This window comes from Haliaeetus leucocephalus, unplaced genomic scaffold, assembly GCF_000737465.1.
Source record: "Haliaeetus leucocephalus isolate CR32 unplaced genomic scaffold, Haliaeetus_leucocephalus-4.0 Scaffold173, whole genome shotgun sequence".
In the NCBI taxonomy this organism is placed as follows: Eukaryota; Metazoa; Chordata; class Aves; order Accipitriformes; family Accipitridae; genus Haliaeetus; species Haliaeetus leucocephalus.
Window position 1 is genome coordinate 4,147,970 of NW_010972609.1, and position 6,000 is coordinate 4,153,969.

Genomic DNA, 6,000 nt, shown 5'->3' on the forward strand with positions numbered 1-6,000 from the left:
TGAGCTGTAACAGAGGGTTAATTTCTAAACCAAGGAGCTGATGACCCAGGAAACAATAGTAAATCTAGGAACAAATACCTAAATTATAACCTTTATTTTTTTACTGTAAATTTAGACTATCCAGCTAAGGACTATGCTAACATCTTGTTTCTAAAAGTTTTTACTACTGTCACTCTTGAGGCTCCTGTGCTGAGAACACGATACTAAAGAAAAGATGCACAGATTTGCAGAATAGGTCTTTACAGTGGAAATATAAATTAGAAGATAGATAATTTCATCATTGAAAGTGATTTTTTTTTTTTAGTCTATCTGATTATTTTCTTCTTTACTTGACAAATTAGACTGCTAATCAGTAATAGAATTATATTGCAGCAGTTTGGTAGTTGGTACTGAAGAGTTGGGTAACAATAATCTTTCCTGATGTTTTCTTCAGATAAAATGTGATATAAGAAAACTGAGATGTGTAATAGAAAAGAAAAATATGACTATGTAGAAGGATGCCTACCTGGAAAATTGGGATAGGTGTGTATATTAGATGCTGCTGTTATAATTCTGTTTTTTCCTCTTCACCTGTTTCTTGACATTAGTGCTTTCTTTATAATCTGTTTGCATTATTACAGAAGGATTTTTTAGCACGCCAACATTTCACCACCTTTTCACTTCTGTATAGGTCTGTTTCAAGGAATCCAGTGTATACCAGGCACAACAATGCTGAACTCCTTAGAATTCTAGTTTGGCATTTTCACTTAAGTATTTTAGAACAAAGTTGAGCTGCTTTGCTGAGGGGAATTAAATTTTCCTAAACATATGAACTGTAAGTTTCTTTCTGTTTCTCATGTGAGCTGGATAAGTTAAGGCCAAAACTGGAAAAGTAACTCTGTGCAGGGAAATGATTGGGATGTAAACATGAATTTATAAAACACAAGCTTAAAAATAAGCATGCAATTACAGTGAGCTATGGAATCAATCAGAAAACACAGCCAATTCCATGAATATAAGGAAATTCTATCTAGCCAGAGAGAAAAGGTCTTTTAAATTACCATAGAAATGAAATATTAAAATATGGAAATCAGTGAGATTTCAAGGGTTAGTGTCTTAGCAACACAAAGCAAAATCTTTATAAAAATGTTCAGTTTTTTAATTCACCTACTATACACTGTAGCATGCTCTGTGATCTGCTTTCTAGACCTTCTCCATAGTGACTGACAGCTTTATCCTCGTGTTGATGTCTGTGGCAAAATTCCCATTGTTTTCAGTAAGATCAGAACATTTGCAAATAATTTTGCTGCAAATATTGAACAAGAAAAATTTTTGTATTGCAGAGCATTAAATAGTACAGAACTGCTCTCCTTGAAAGAGATGGACTCAACAATGCTGTAAACATTAATTTTTCATGCTACTTAAATGTATTACATAAAAATTGATAGAAAATCAATAATTTGGGGTGCTGCTGTAAATGTTTAGTGTCCTCACTCAGACAACATTTTAAACTAAGGAATCACCCTGATCTCAAAAATCTTCTTGCAAATTGTTTAGAAATGGTACTTTGCAAGAATTTTAGAAATTGGTATGTTTGAGAAAGGATCTCTCATCCTGAATTTATATTAATGGTCATTTAGTGTCATCTTGCTATTTTTTGCTTTGATGAGTTCCGTAAGCATATATTCAATGAAATCCTTGGTTACAGATACGAAAAAATAACATAACTTTATAGTTTGTTTTAATAACAGTTCAAAATATTGCAACTCTACCTCCTAGTTTGAATTAGTCTGGTTCCAACTCCCTTTCATTTGCTTTATATTACATCCTCTATTATAACCATTGATGGTCAGCTAATCCAACCTTCTGTTCTGAAGCTTTACCGTTGCCATCACCAAACTGGGTCAGACATAGCTTGGTCAAGGCAAATTTTGAAAATCTTCAAGGATAGATATTTCACTACTTTGTGGGTAACCTGTCCTGACAGTGCATTACCAATGCTGTAAAAACCTACTCTTAGTGTTCAGTCTGAACCTTGCATACCATCATGTGTGGCTGTTGTCATGAATCAGATCATTTAGCACTAAAAAGGGTTTGGTACTGTCAGCTTTGTAAGTGACTTTCAAGTAGTTGTAGGCTGCTGGAACTCCTTAGTTTATTTTTCCGATTAAATAAACCCAGCTTCTTCATCTTCTCACAGTTTATATATTGTAGACCCCTGACCATCTTGGGTAGCCCTTTTATGGACCATCTCCAATTTTCCAACCCCCTTCTTGAATTGACAGGATGTGAAGCAGGAAAGCTAGACACAAAATTGCAGGTGCAGCTACAGTCATGCCAAGTAAAGGGGATTAATAACCCTTTAATCTGCTGGCTACATTTCTCCTAAGGTTTGCCTTATTTGTGATGCAAGTGCACAGTTGGCTGGTATTCAAGCTGGTGTTTCCCATAACCTTCAGGTCCTTCCCATCAGAGCTGCTGCTCAGCCTGAATTGATGTATGGGTTTTTTTCAGGTGCGGAATTTTGCACTCACTGAACCTCATGAGTTTCTTCTGGAATAAGTTTACTCTTCTTTCTGGGCAATAGTTAACAGCTGGCTATAATTAACTTTTGAGATGGCTATAATTTTTAAGGAAATAATTGGCATATGCCACTTATCACAGGGTAATTAGGTTTTAATTTAAGGTTCTATTTCATGTGACTTTCTGAAAAGCACTATGGAAGTACAAAATTTAGTTTAAAATATATCTCTCTCATAGCCTATTTTAGTAGCAAAACAGCTTCCTGGTAGAATGTAAATCTGGAGACTCAGTCCTCCTGTTCTTACCAGGCAAAATTTTTACAGATCCCAAGTAATACAGATGTGCATAGAGCTACACATATTAGGATGAAGTGAGACCAAAATAGCACATCTTATTTTCTAATCTCTCCTGACAAAGACTCTATCTCATGAAAAAGGCATGTCTATCTATCAAACAGACTTAATGTCAAAACTGAATACCTCAAACCTGAGCAAAACCTCAGTAAGCAGGTACATCAACTTTAAGCTTTTGAGTCATGATTTTGGTTCTGTTGACTTCTAGAGATACAAGGGTTAAGTCTCTTTCTGTTTGATGCTGATTTCTTCACTAAGTCCAGAGTTTTGATATATTTAGAAAAGGTCTACAAAATGTTACAGAGAGATGTGAAACTTAGCTTAATGTAACTCATGATTTTCATAAGACAGAGTATTCATTAGACAGTGAGTGTGAGGGTAGATTTTTATTTTAATAAGATTCAGAGCCGATATAGCTTGTGGATATGAAGCTTAAGAATGTATGCATTTCCTGAATATCTTATCTATCAATTTGTAATTGTTCTGTTGTCTGCACTCTAAAAATACTGTTAAACTGGACCAATCTCTCCTTGCTTACTGAAGAATTATCTTTCCAGATTCTCATATTATCATATTCTACAATTCTCAAGCTTAGTCAGTTGACAGTGTGAAGAATTTAATTTAAAACACCTTTGTAGAGATATTTTTTCCTTCTCTTTGCAGACCTTACCTCCAGCTGTCATATCTGTGGTTTCATGTGCATGTGCTATCTACTGCTAAAAATAGAGCTTTATTATTAAGAAACAAGTAGAAAAATAACTCATTTCTGTCCTCAGAATTTAATTCTTCTGTTGGGTTTCCGAGCAGCACCTTAGCCTGGCTTTCCCTCCACATCATTCTGTGCACTAATAGGGTCAGCTAAATGTTTGATTTCAGGAGTTCTGTAACTCTGCATGGAGGACTGTGGACCAGAAACCAGAGGACTGTTATAGATGGATGGCCCTGAGTACCAGGCAGCTGACAGCCTCTTTTCCAAGAGTGTGCGAGACAATCTCTTTAGGCTATAATCTGACTTATCAGCACCTTTTCTTCCCCTCTCTATTTTGTAGATTATTATTGTAAGAGAGCAGATAATGGTCCTCTTTTGTTTTCCTCTGGTAAGAAAGGGAGCATCATGTATGCTGCTCTTGTACTTCACCTGCAAGTCAAAGGTGTCAGCCAAGGCCTCTCGGAGAAATAGTTCTGGCCTAGAATCTTAGTAGTAGAAAGAACTATACTTGCTGTTTGCAGGCTACATATCGTTATTAACTACTAAGTTTATAGTTTGTATTATACTTATGTTTTTTCCCTGGTGACTCTCAGCTGCTGGGTATAGATTGGGTTTTAATCCCTACTTATTCATTCTAATATCTGCATTAAAGCTTGAAAGTAAACAACAAGGACTTGATTCTACCTCTTCTTTTGGCTTGCTCCTGGTTTTCAAGCATTTGTTGATCAACAAGAGCCAGTCTGGCTGGTCTCCACTTGCCTTATTCTGCCATGCAACATCTATAGTGCTGTCTCTCAGCAGGAAAGAGCTGTTCCCAGCAGTTTTCCTGAAATTGCAGGAGTGCAGAGGAATGCCTCATCTATTACCTTCAGTGTGCAGAAAGCCACCGGAGACTGACAAATGAGTAGGATAATGTCTTCACAGTACCATAGCTTCTGCATCTTTTCCTAAGCTAACTAACAACAACACTTCTGCAAACGTTCCAAACAAAAACAAATTTGGTCAGCTATCCTGAGGAGGTAAGGTTATTTTCTTCTCTTATGGTAACAGTTGGATGTGTCAGCTGCGCGTTACATAAGAGCGATGTCTGGTATACTCTTGAAAAAAGTGCTGGAGAATACCTCCCTAGTTAGGATGCAATGTTTATTTTATCTATCTACCTATAAGAGCCTTTGTATGGATGTATTGGTTTATATATGACTGTTTAGTAGGTTTTCATAGTGGAAAAACACCCTTATATTAAAAAAAAAAAAAAAAAAGTGTGTATTCATCGTGGTTCTTTAACTAAACTGATATAGACAAAGTAGTACAACTTTATAGTACAGACTGGCCTGTAGTAAGGGGTGGCAATCATGTAATTTTTTAAGCAGATGGTATACTACAAACCCCCAGTCAACTACAGGAAAGTTCTATCTTTGCTTTACTGTTGGAGGAAATCTCTGGTGCATCTTCTAGCACACAAATGGAGCCACAGACTTTGAAGGAACGATACAGATTTTGCCACTAGCTGCACGGGTTATGACAGGTGATTTAATTAACTTCCGTGGAGTAACTACTGTGTGTATCCCTAAATAGAGGAGATAGATACTGCTAGACGCAGGCTGGAATGTGGGAATGACTGAATTTAGGAGGATCGGAAAAAAAGATTATTGTGGCAGAAAAATTAAAACTTTCTGTAGAACGCTGACTGATACTATCGTGAAACTTACTCAGAATCCAGAGAGAATAACGTGAGTGGAGGGAGACAGGGAAAGACATTACAGTCTTAAAAAATTTAATCTTTTTCTTCATCTGGAATGAACCTCTTGACATACACTGTGGAGAAAAGGGAAATTATGAGACAAATAGCAAAGCAATGGGCCACATCAGGCCTTGAATGTGGGATTTAGTGCCTTTTTGTAAAAAGCTATCTCCAGTAAGATTAAGACTGTAAGTTTTATAACATATATGAGAAAAAAAGCTGGTGACGCAACGCGGGTTTGAGGTGCGACGACAGGGCTGGAGGGGCGGAAAGACAAACTGCACCCACAACGCCTAGATGTAAACGCACCTATTACTACGGAAGGGAGGTGCGATTTGTGCTCGGCTTCCCTTCAGCTCCCCGGTCACACCTGATGTCTGTCAGAGGCAGACAAGGGTGACGGGGAGGCAATACCGACAATGAAACCCGCCCGATGACGGATTTTCGGGCGACGCCGGGGCTCGGGCCGGCACTCCCCTCACAGCGGCGGGGGGAGAGGGGGGAGCCCCCACAGACTTTCCCGCCCAAAGGGCGGGCGCCGTCCCCGCCGCTCCCCGCTCCGGGACGCCCGGCGCCCCCCCCATCCCCCTCCCCGGCCGGGTGAGGGGAGCCGCCGGCTCCGAGCCCGCCCCTCGGCACGCCGGACCCCGCGTTACCGCCTCTCCCCGCCAGGCTGCTCGCCGGCGCCATTCCCT

The 6,000-nt window shown here is 39.0% G+C and overlaps 1 protein-coding gene across 1 annotated transcript in view; it reads left to right on the forward strand.

Annotated features, from left to right (window-relative positions):
- The window catches only part of ANO3 (anoctamin 3), a 209,269-nt gene that overhangs the window by 60,961 nt on the left and 142,308 nt on the right, over positions 1 to 6,000 (forward strand). The window lies entirely within an intron of this gene.